The 12,787-nt window shown below is 44.2% G+C and overlaps 1 long non-coding RNA gene and 2 pseudogenes across 1 annotated transcript; 2 read left to right on the top strand and 1 right to left on the bottom strand.

The window, feature by feature from the left end:
• Positions 1-1,220: 1,220 nt before the first annotated feature.
• LOC121847244 lies at positions 1,221-4,097 on the top strand. The gene is made up of 3 exons (XR_006084179.1): positions 1,221-1,362; positions 3,502-3,623; positions 4,059-4,097. It is a non-coding gene; the product is annotated as an uncharacterized LOC121847244 (long non-coding RNA).
• Positions 4,098-4,824: 727 nt separating this feature from the next.
• On the top strand, positions 4,825-9,133 carry LOC112234499 (annotated as a pseudogene).
• A 28-nt stretch (positions 9,134-9,161) lies between these two features.
• LOC121847286 lies at positions 9,162-11,949 on the bottom strand (annotated as a pseudogene).
• Between the last annotated feature and the right edge of the window lie 838 nt (positions 11,950-12,787).

Genomic DNA, 12,787 nt, shown 5'->3' with positions numbered 1-12,787 from the left:
AATTTAGAAATGTGTTGTGAAGCATAAACTAGGCCAATGTTTGGTTCTCTGAAATACTGCATTTTTGATCTGTAAATCTATTCTGCATGGTATCTAAAACTATACTGAACTAAAACATAATTGACCATTTTACTGAGTTACAATTCATGAAATAAATGTAATTAGGCCCTAATCTATGGATATCACATGACTGGGCAGGGGCGCAACCTGGTTGGGCCTGGAAGGGCAAAGGTCCGCTGGGCTGGGTTACACTTGTCTGCTAGGCCCAATGATTATCTGGCAATAGTTCTGGTGGACCTTCTTGCATGCTGGTTGCATGTTCCCTCAAATGGAGAACTCTGTGGCATTGTGTTGTTTGACAAAACTACACATGTTTGTGTCCTTTTGTCCCCAGCAAATGAGAAATGCTTACTAATCGGGATGTGAACCAATTTGAGCCGTGTTACGTGTTGTTTATATTTTTGTTCAGTATAAATCAAGATTGTTGTCTTGGTCTTTTTCAGAATAAGCTGTTTACCTCCATTTCTGTATCCTGTGTACAAGTGGAAGGAATTTTATGTATGTAACCTTTATTTAACTAGGCAAGTCAATTAAGAAGAAATTCTTATTTACAATGACAGCCTACCTTGGCCAAACCCTGAAGACGCTGGGCCAATTGTGCGCTGCCCTATGGGACTCCCAATCACGGACTTAGAGACTGCTTTGTTTATTTGGTTGCTAATATTTTTTATCATTGGTTTCGGTTTTCTACGGGTTTAATTGAAAAACTAAATGTTTTATTTGAAGTAGGCTACTTTCTGTTACTTGCAAATTAAATGTGCGAACCCCACTTACCGGACAATTGGCCATGGAGAGACCTGAAAATAGCTGTGCAGCGACGCTCCCCTTCCAACCTGACAGAGCTTGAGAGTATCTGCAGAGAAGAATGGGAGAACTCCCAAATACATGTGTGCCAAGCTTAGATTGTAGCGTCATACCCAAGAAGAATCAATGCTGTTATCGCTGCCAAATATGCTTCAACAGAGTACTGAGTAAAGGGTCTGAATACTTACGTAAATGTAATATTTCATCATATATTTTGTTGTTGGGGGCTGTAAATGTAACAAAATGTGTGGAAAAAGTCAAGGAGCCTGAATACTTTCCAAATGCACTGTATAAGGTGGATATGGGTTTCTGTTTTTTTCTCTCAGCTGGGTACACAGTGGGTCCTAAACCTCTGATTGACCTGCTGAGGCAGCGCTCTCGTCCGTACCTCTTCTCCAACTCCCTACCCCCTCCTGTCGTGGGTTGTGCTACCCGGGCTGTCGAGCTGCTCCTCGCTTCCAATGAGGTTGCTCAGAGTGTCGGGGACAATACCATGAGGTGGGAATCGGGGAGGGGACCAGGGCCTCTGTTTTGGTGAATGTGGTAGAAACCATCTAAGCTTATGGAACGGTTTAACATAGGAGCACGGACAAAAACAGATAAGCCTTTTTGTGTTGGTCTTTGTGAAAACCACGTATGAGCAAAATCATGAATAGTGAATATGACATGTTTGAAAAGAGCAATTGAATCAATCAAATCTATTTATAAAGCCCTTCTTACATCAGCTGATGTCACAAAGTGCTGTTCAGAAACCCAGCCTAAAACCCCAAACCGCAAAACTCCCTAGAAGTGCCAAAAAAAAGGAAGAAACCTAGAGAGGAACCAGGCTATGAGGGGTGGCCAGTCCTCTTCGGGCTGGGCCGGGTGGAGATTACAACAGAACATGGCCAAGATGTTCAAATGTTCATAAATGACCAGCAGGGTCAAATAATAATAATCACAGTGGTTGTCGAGGGTGCAGGTCAGCACCTCAGGAGTCAGTGTCAGTTGGCTTTTCATAGCTGATCATTCAGAGCATCTCTACCGCTCCTGCTGTCTCTAGAGAGTTGAAAACAGCAGGTCTGGGACAGGTAGTACGTCCGGTGAACAGGTCAGGGTTCCAAAGCTGCAGGCAGAACAGCAAGGTGGACTCGGGACAGCAAGGAGTCATCATGCAAGGTAGTCCTGAGGCATGGTCCTAAGGCTTAGGTCCTCTGAGAGAGAATTAGAGAGAGCATACTTAAATTCACATAGGACACCGGATAAGACAGGAGAAATACTCCAGATATAACAGACTGACCCATGCCCCCCCCGACATACACATTTCTGCTGCATAAATACTGGAGGTTGAGATTGGAGGGGTCGGGAGACACTGGCCCCATCTGACGATACCCCCTGGACAGGGCCAAACAGGCAGGATATAACCCCACCCACTTTGCCAAAGCACAGCCCCCCACAACACTAGAGGGATATCTTCAACCACCAACTTACTATCCTGAGACTTACTAAGGCCGAGTATAGCCCACAAAGATCTCCGCCAAGGCACAATCCAAGGGGGGGGTCGCCAACCCGGACAGGCAGATCACGTCAGTGACTCAACCCACTCAAATGACGCACCCCTCCTAGGGACGGCATGGAAGAGCACCAGTAATAGGGTTAGAGGCAGAGAATCCCAGTGGAGAGAGGGGAACCGGCCAGGCAGAGACAGCAAGGGCGGTTTGTTGCTCCAGTGCCTTTCCGTTCACCTTCACACTCCTGGGTCTACACTCAATCATAGGACCTACTGAAGAGATGAGTCTTCAATACAGATATAAAGGTTGAGACCGAGTGTGTGTCTCTCACATGGGTAGGCAGACTGTTCCATAAAAAATGGAGCACTATAGGAAAAAGCCCTGCCTCCAGCTATTTGCTTAGAAATTCTAGGGACAGTAAGAGGCCTGCATCTTGTGACCGCAAGCGTACGTATAGGTATGGCAGGACCAAATCGGAAAGATAGGTAGGAGCAAGCCGTGTAATGCTTTATAGGTTAGCAGTAAAACCTTGAAATCAGCCCTTGCCTTAACAGGAAGCCAGTCTAGAGAGGCTAGCACTGGGTAATATGATTTAAAAAATTGGTTCTAGTCAAGATTTTAGTAGCCGTGCTTAGCACTATCTGAAGTTGTTAGTGCTTTATCTGGGTAGCAGGAAAGTAGAGCATTGCAGTAGTCTAACCTAGAAGTGACAAAAGCATGGATTAATTTTCTGCATAATTTTTGGACAGAAACAATGACCTTGAGATTGACGAATCCCTTGTGCTGAAAAAGTGACAAGATTTGTGTTTATTCTGCATGAAACACTTTGCTTGTTTCATCTCTTATCTATTATTGTCCTCCATACAGGAGGATGGTGGCACATTTAATTGGGGAGGATGGGCTTGTGGTAATGGCTGGAGTGGTATAGTGATCCAACCATTCCATTTGCTCGTTCAGACATTATTATGAGCTTTGTCTCTCTGCTTAGCAACCTCCACTGGTGTCCTTCCACACATGTTTACAGTTTCAAGAGCACTACATGTTTCCCAGAGAACCCAGTTAGCAACCATGACAGTTGAAGGCATTGATACTGTATAAGTAACGATGGCTATTTCTGTAATGTCTTCATTCACTCCCCCTCTCGTAGGTTCAGAAACAAAATGACCGAGGCTGGGTTCACCATCTCAGGCTCTGACCACCCTATCTGTCCTGTGATGCTGGGGGATGCCAGACTAGCCTCTCTGATGGCTGATGACATGCTGAAACTAGGTGAGGCAACTGTTCAGGCTGAATATGAATGGAGCACAAGCACATTTCAAGCATTATCAAACATTACAACACAATCTGTATATTGGTCGGAAATACTCTGGATTTTTTTGTCCACTCATTTTATAGAACTGAACTATTTTTGAAAACCTGATCAAAAATATTTCTGTGGGATTCCAAATGAGTGGACACATCAACCTGTAGAGGGAGACAGAGATACTCATTGATATTTTGTATTCAACAATTTTGTCTCACAAAATGGGAGCTGACAATCAGAGACCCACAGTTTATTAGCTGCAAACTACACTGCTTGAATACAAGGGCTGGAAAAAAATATGAATTTGAATCAGGCCTCCAATCTGCTCCTTTCTTGAAGAATTTGTAGTATTCAGTGTTTATGTCTATCTACTATAAGTACCCATTATTCTGTCTCCACAGGAGTGTATGTGATTGTTCTCCTACCCAGTGGTACCAAAGGGCAAAGCCAGAATCGGGTCCAGATCTCAGCGGCCCACACTGACCAGGACATTGACCACGCTGTGGATGCTTTCATACAGACAGGCAGGGAAGCATGGAGTTCTGTGCCTTAAAAGAAGAACTCGTGGATCATTTTGCTGCCAATAAGCAAGTTAAAAAAAAGACAAGGAGCTTGCAGAGTTTGGACTGCGGTTACAGGTTACACAGGAGGCCTATGAATGAGAGTGCGACAATGATAATTTATTACATACAGGGTAATGTATTACAGATGAAGCTCAATTGTGGTCAATACTATTTGTGTTGCAATTGAATGAATAAAATACTTTTTTGTTAACAAACGTTGGTATTTTCCAATGGAGCTAGCTAGATATGGTTGTAATACTGGGTAAGCTAGAAGATATTTTAAAGTATTGTTTTTATTTCGAGCAATAAACGGTGCTTGCATCAATAGTAACTTTGTAAACACAACGAACAGAGTTGTTGTTTCAGTTTGTTGTAGAGCCACCACAATGTAATGTCCCTGGCTTGGTCGTATGTTTTTTTTTTTTTTATCCCGTTCTTTTCCGCCACAAACTCTTGCAAGTCCCACCCTTCTACAATCAGGATACGCCTCCTGCAATGTATTCAGCCAATCATTATCACTAGTCGATCATATCTCCCAATGGCAAGCGTCACTACTCGACCTCGCCGGTAAGTGACGATTTTTTTGCCGGAAAGAGTTTGCGTGGAATTCATTGTCCACAGAAGATCATTGGCGTCAATCACCAAAAACTGTTGCTTTTAGGATTATTAAACATAATCTATACCACTTTGTAGGTATAATCGGTGCATTATGTCTGGTTTCGACGACCCTGGAGTTTATTACAGTGACAGCTTCGGCGGGGGAGATGGACCCGGGGATGAAGGTGGAGTAAAACGGAGCCAGATCAAGAAACGATTCCGTGAATTTCTTCGGCAGTTCAGAGTTGGGACGGATCGCACCGGTTTCACCTATAAATACAGGTAAACTAGAGATTGTATTAAGTGCCACGAAGTCATTGTCGATGGTTACCGCCTGTTGGTATGATGTTCTACAGATCCCCTACGTTAAGTTAGCTAACAGTTAGCCGGTTACTGTAACGTTAGCTAACTACCACTGATCACCACAATGGTCTTGAAGGAATAAAGTTAGATTCTTCAAGGTCCTGTGATTGAGTTTGTATTTAGTTTGTATTTAGTTTGTTTTACCCTATGATTATATTCGCGTTCTGTTTTAAGCTATTTATATATCTTATTGTTCATGTTGTATTGTTGACATTTTCTGCTGTGTAGAGATGACCTTAAGAGACACTACACCCTGGGGGAGTACTGGGTGGAGGTGGAGATGGAAGACCTGGCCAGCTTTGACGAGGACCTGTCAGACTGCCTGTACAAGCTGCCCTCTGAGAACCTGCCGCTGGTGAGAAGATTGAATAGACTAATAACAGACAAATAATTTGAGGAGTTTTAATTGGAGAAATTGCAGGTTGAATAATTCATGGATTTGATGGATTCCTATATATTCTGTCCCTGATCTTATCATGCTGATCTTGTATTATAATTATTTGGCAAATAATTATATCTGAAAATTATCCCTTTAAACTGAGCCCTGACATTATGATTGGCAGCTGGAGGAGGCTGCCCAGGAGGTGGCTGACGAGGTGACCCGTCCCAGGCCCCTGGGAGAGGAGACAGTGCAGGAAATCCAGGTCATGCTGAAGAGTGATGCCCATCCTGCCTCCATCCGCAACCTCAAGGTAGGACTATCTGAGGATACAATGCTGGGCCTTTCAGCTTTCAGTTGGTTCATGTAGAAGGTGGCATGAAAGATGTCCCTCAATTTCCCATCCATGTAAATGCCATGACTCTGAACTCTCCATCTCTTTCTCTCTGGTAGTCGGAGCAGGTGTCCAGGCTGGTGAAGGTCCCTGGGATCGTCATCTCTGCCACGGCTGTGCGGGCCAAGGCCACCAGAGTGTGTTTGCAGTGTCGTGGCTGTCGCTCTGTCATCAGTAACATCTCTCCCTGCCCCCAGGCCTGCAGGGCTACGCTCTTCCCGAAGGTGCAACACGTGAGGTGCAACGCTCTGAGTTGTTGAGTGTTTGTGTGCACACACTCCAGTGCATGGAAAAAAATGCACCAAAGTATTTGTGTGTGTAAAATCATCTGCTTTATCATGTGTGTGATTTCATTCTTAAACATCTCTCTCTCAGTGAGCAGGCAGGCAGGGTGAGGTGTCCTATAGATCCCTACTTCATAATTCCAGACCGTTGTGTCTGTGTGGACTTCAGACCCTCCGTTTGCAGGAGTCTCCAGATGCTGTGCCACACGGAGAGATGCCCCGCCACCTGCAGCTCTACTGTGACAGGTGCAACACACAACATCGTCTGTGTGCCTCAATATTCTCAATTAAATACAATTAACATATGCCGATATATACACACAGTGCAAAGTGGAGACCGCAGTACATACCACATTACAGCTCATGTTCTGCCTCCCCTCAGGTACCTGTGTGACCGTGTGGTCCCCTGGGAACAGAGTGACCATCATGGGGATCTACTCAATCAAGAAGGTGGCCCAAGCTAAGGGCAAGGGCAGAGATAAAAAAGTGCAGGCGTAGGCATCCGCTCCTCCTACCTCCGTGTGATGGGCATTCAGCAGGACACAGAGGGAGCAGGTAGGCACGATAAGGCTACTAGAGGTTAGATTACTTATCCCAACATTATGTCCTATGTGGGATAGTGTTATAGATATAATGCTATCTTTGTCTCTCAGGTCGCGGGGCCACAGGGTCAGTCTCCCCACAGGAAGAAGAGGAGCTGAGAGTGTTGGCCTCCTCCCCCCGACGTCTACGGCTCCTCGCCCGTTCCCTCGCTCCTTCCATCTCACGGCAGTGATGACCTGAAAAAGGCCATCGCCTGCTGCTGTTTGAGCGGCTCCAGGAAGAGGTAAGTCATAAACATTGGAAATGGCATGTAGAATTTTAATAGATTTTGATGTGAGTAGATTTCTCTCCAGTGTGTATGTGTAATGACCTTTCCTCTCTCTCAGGCTGCCTGACGGGCTGACCCGTAGAGGAGACATCAACTTGCTAATGCTGGGAGACCCGGTACTGCTAAGTCTCAGCTGCTCAAGTTTGTGGAGAGGTGCTCTCCCATTGGGGTAAGGATGGGCTTGATGAATGATTATATTAATTTATATTAATTCGTATGTGTGTGTGTGTGTGTGTGTGTGTGTGTGTGTGTGTGTGTGTATTCAAGATTAATTGAAAAAATATATATATATTTGCAATCATGACACTCCCTCAACATAGATTTAGACCAGAATTACAAGGATGGATTCCAGAAGTTTCATTTGCTGACAATTTAATTTATCAGCATGCTAGTGACCCCTATCGTGCGCTAACCCGTATCTTCTCTCTCTCTCTCTCTCCCTCTGTCAGGTGTATACCTCAGGTAAAGGCAGCAGTGCTGCTGGTCTGACGGCCTCTGTCCTGGGGACCCTGTCACCCCGTGGCTTCATCATGGAGGGAGGAGCCATGGTGCTGGTGACAGGTGTGTGTGCATGTAGTTTGACAAGGTAAAGAAACATGGAAAAAATCAATTGCTGAATATGACTGGTTCAGAGCAGATCTTAACTGTGTCTCTCTTTCTTTTCAGATTTAGACCATGAATTACATCCAGGATGGAGCACAGACCATCTTCATTTGCTCACCAATTGAACTCCCGCTTCGGTGCTGGCTGCTGCCAAGTGGCCGTTGGGACGACAAAGGGAGAGGACAACATCGTATCTTCATGCCTACCATCTTGTCCTCTGACATGGTCTTTATCCTCAAGGACAAGACCATCAGAGAGACATGGTGAGGGGTCTGTTCTGTGCCTCTGTGTGTGGAGGGAACCCTATGCACAGGGCTTCATCATAGGCTAGTGGAGTGTTAGCCATTGACCTTCTTTTCTCTCTCAGACTCTGGCCCGCCACGTGATGAACGTCCCATCTCAGTGCTCATACTCCAGACTGAGGGTTTGGAGGTAAAGAAACACATGGACACTGAAGAGTACATGCCTGTGCTGAACGTGAGTCTTGAAAAATCTTTTTTTGCAGATTTCTTCTGTGTATGTTCTTTCTGTTTCAGATGAGATGAACTCTACCAGAGAAACCATACTGACAGCTAGTATGTAACATGAAGGGTTTGGTTTGTAACGGTCAAATGTGCCCTGACAGGAAATGTGGAACGTCTCTGCGGCGGCAGCTGAAAGCTGAAGAACAGATCGTGTGATGAGGAGTGGAGCGAGGGGAACATGAGAGGGAGAGGACAGGAGAGCCTCCATCCCCATCACTGTCCGGTACCTATATGATACTTCACCTGCCAACATCTTTACCAGTCAGGATACTGTCCATCTTCAGTGTCATAATGCTTTGTTCTCCGTGGTCCACTGCAGGCAGTTGGAGGCTGTGGTGCGCATCTCTGAGTCTCTGGCAAGATGAAGCTGCAGAAGCCGTGGCTGGAGAGGAGTGTTAACAGGGGCCTTGCGGCTCTTCCAGGTGTCCACACTGGACGCTGCGCTGTCCGGCAGCCTCTCGGGTGTGGAGGGTTTCACCACTCAGGAGGACCAGAGATGATTTCCCGTGTTGGAAGCAGCTGAAGAGACGCTTTGCCATTGGCTCCCAGGTGTCCGAGCACAGCATCGTCCAGGACTTCACCAAGCAGGTCAGTTACACTAGTCTACTTTGAACGTATACTGTGTTGAACAGAGACGGAACCACTTGGTCAAATACATTGAAGTACTTTGGGCATTGGAATGTTTGGCATTTGTCTATATGATTCAGTGCTGTCCTCAGTTGGCCTACGTGTTGCCCTGTAGCCTGTTTACCTGTCCACTGATCAGAATCTCTCTCTACCCTCTCCCATATACAGAAGTATCCAGAGCAGGCCATCTACAAGGTCCTTCACCTGATGATGAGGAGAGGGAGAGCTGCAGCACCGCATGCAGAGGAAGGTGCTCTACAGAGTCAAGTAGTCTCACAAAAAGATATACGCACAAAAGATTAAGTCACGATGGGCTTTGTAAATAGTAGAAGGGACCGGTGTCTCCTCAATTCACTCTTCCTCACAAGCCAGTGGACATCTTCATGAAGTCACGTCGATATGTCTTCTCCATCTTAGACCACAGAGCCACTACAGAGCCACTGATGTCTACCTTTTCATGTGTTGCTTTGCCAAGTTAAGCCAACAGTTGGATGAACTGTATTGTTGTTGAATTGTTTGGGGTAAGAAAATTGATGTGAGAATGCCCTAAAGATTGTTAACGTAGAATCATTGTGTAAGGTATTTTGTTTTGAAAATAAATAGCAAACTTCTTTATTTAGACATTTCTTATGTTGAAATGGTGTGCATAATCTTTAATGATACATATACAAAGATATTGCAATTAATACATGTCAATTTTCATTTTAAGATTGCCTTAGGTGTTTTTTTAAAAAGTCGTGACAAAGTGCTGTAAGTGCACACACCCTTAGGTGGTTATGACTAGTGAAGTGATTCTGTCAACTACATAAAAATACATATTTAAGGACCTATTTCAAGGCTTTAGAATACATAGATACCCATTCTGACTGTTGCTAAAGCAACACAAATACCCAGTGACAACTGCATGATGGACAAAGAGGAGATGATAGCTGGTGTCTCGGCCTTTTCTTGGTCCCCTGCAAAAGCAAAGTAATACCTTTCTATAACACAAAAGGAAGGCAAAAGATCACACATTTCCAATCAGCATATGAGCTTGTACTTACCATAAGCTTCCTCTGTGACCCTTAACATTTTCTGTAGATCATCAAAGACCTGTACGAGAAATAACACAGGATGTCTTCATTGAACAAGACGTACACAATCATCAGCAATATGCGATGGCACCCAGTAACATGTTTACACTGCATCGTTCACTAGACCTTCCCAGTTTCACTTCCTCTTCACAGTCATGTTTAGCTAGTTTTAATGTCACGTGCACAAGTACAGTGAAAAAATGCCTTTCTTGTAAGCTCTAAACCCAACAATGCAGTAATAAGAATGTAATACTAAAAATAAAGTAGAACAAAAACATGAGAAAAATAAATAAGAAAACGAGAAAGCATACTATAATACAGGGACAGTCAGTTCCAGAACCATATTTAAAATGTGCATGGATACTGGAGTGATATCGGTAGATATGCATAGGGATATATGATAAAACAGTAGCAGCAGTGTGTATGATGATAGTATGTGAGTGTGTCTGTGTAGAGTCTATAAATGTATGTGCATATTATTTTGTGTGAGTGAGTTTGTGTCTTGGAGTGTGCATACACAGTGCAAAATAAAATACAAGGGTCAACTCTGTGTAGCTATTTAGTTAGCTATTTAGCAGTCTTATGGCTTGGGGATAAAGCCTGGCAGACTTGATGCACCGGTACCGCTTGCAGTGCAGAAGCAGAGAGAACTGTATATGACTTGGGAGGCTGGAGTATTCAACGATTTTCCAGGCCCTCCTTTGACACCGCCTGATATAGAGGTCCTGAATGGCAGGGAACTCGGCCTCAGTGACGTACTGGGCTGTCGCACCAACTTCTGTAGCGCCATGCGATCAAAGGGCAGTGCAGTTGCCATACCAAGCAGTGATGCAGCCAGTCAAGATGCTCTCAATGGTACAGCTGTAGAACTTTCATAGTGACTTTTCATTACTGTATTAGTTCCCATAACCTATGTTCTTACCCAGTTTGCTTCCAACCTCTTCTCTTTCACTCACCTGGATGTTGAGGTCGAAGGCCATTATAGCCTCCTCCAGCACCCCATCCCTCTCCTCCTTGGTCAGCTCGATGCTGTTCATTCTGCTCCTGTACAGCTGCTTGAAGCGGTTAGGGCTTGACACTCCAGGGAAGGAGAAAAACGACAGTCCCTCTCCGCTGCTTAACCCAATTGACTTCTGGGTAATCTTCCCCAATACTTGTCCTCCTGACAGGTCACCTAGGTAACGGGTATGGCGTGGGCCACCAGCAATTTAGGATTGCCTTCACCAATCTGAAGAGGGAAACAAATAAATTGTTATTACTAAGCAGGTACACAATTAGATAGTGTGCCTACCCTGCATGTTGGTATATCTATAGCCTGTACCTTGCAGAAGTCTCTGTGTATATCTGTGTGTTGCAGCAGGAATGATGACTCTCTTTTGCCACTCCTGTCCAAAGAAGTGTTCCAGATCTCTCTCTAGTGTCTCCAGTCGGGCCAGTTCTGGGGGAAGTATATTGGTGCGACACCTGGGTGTGTGAAGCATTTCTGTCCATCTCCTCTTCCAGTGCTTTGTAGATCTCGTAGAGGAACACAGAAGAAGCTGCCATGGAAAAGAGGGTTACAGATGAATACTTAGTACACAGTGAGTGCTCATTTTCCATGACTATGTAGAAAGTTAAACAAAAGGCATTCTAGGCCGTTCATAATATGGGAAACCACTGTAAATTATTTTGGCAAGTGGTTTTAATATACTCTCAGATGGGCTTTCACCTTGTACTGCGGAAGAGTTATCTGTCCTTCTGATAGCTCAGCATCAGTTGGGTGTTTTCTGCCCTGACATGGATCTCTTTAGTCGATGCTTTTATCTGTTCTGACAAATCCCTGAGGAGAGATGGAGAACATTAGGAAGACATCCTGATTTACCTGAGTACAGTCAATGTGAGCACAGAGTTTGCAGTTAGTAATTGTGTTCTGTATGTTCAATACCTTTACTTTACCATATATCAGCCCTGACCTGGTCTGTAAAAATACAATTACAAAATGACTGTACCTGCCAGGGTTCTGCATATCAAACATCCATGTCTGACCATTCATTACATTATTAAAATGACCAACTACAGTTTATTACAAGTCTGTGAAAGAGTTGCCAGGGTTCTTGTTATACAGCTGGTAAATATCATCTTTCTTTGAGCTGTGTCCCCTTTATATTTGACTCCCTCTCCTTCTCTCCCAATGCTTGTCAGCTAAACAGTCTCCTTTATGTCTGTAAGTCATGAGTGAACAGAGAATAGTTCCACAGGGGATTCTGAGTATGTTGACTAAGGTGAGGCCCATGTTGAGTTACAATGCTGAAAGCATTCCACATTTGATTTTCAAGTTGGCTGGATGTCCTTTGGGTGGAGGACCTTCTTGATACACACAGGAAACTGTTGAGTGTGAAAAACCCAGCAGCGTTGCAGTTCTTGACACACTCAAACCAATGCGCCTGGCACCTACTACCAAAACCTGTTCAAAGACACTTAAAACTTTTATCTTGCCCATTCACCCTCTGAATGGCATACATAAGCAATTCATGTCTCAATTGTCTCAAGGCTTGAAAATCCTTCTTTAACCTGTCTCCTCCCCTTCAACTACATGGATTGAAGTGGATTTAACAGGTAATATCAATAAGCGATCATAGCTTTCACCTGGAATGTCATGTTTCTAATGTTTTGTGCTCTCAGTGTATGTACCTTTTAGTTTTCTGAAGATTAATCAAATCAAATCAAAGTTTATTTGTCACGTGCACCGAATACAACACGTGTAGTAGACCTTACAGTGAAGTGCTTACTAACAGGCTCTAACCAACAGTGCAATTTCTAAAAAATACAAATTAAGGTATTAGGTGAACAATAGGTAAGTAAATAAATAAAAA

This window comes from Oncorhynchus tshawytscha, linkage group LG09 (genome assembly GCF_018296145.1).
Source record: "Oncorhynchus tshawytscha isolate Ot180627B linkage group LG09, Otsh_v2.0, whole genome shotgun sequence".
Classification (NCBI taxonomy): Eukaryota; Metazoa; Chordata; class Actinopteri; order Salmoniformes; family Salmonidae; genus Oncorhynchus; species Oncorhynchus tshawytscha.
Note: the sequence above shows the minus strand (reverse complement) of the source record. Positions and strands in the feature narration are given on the sequence as shown.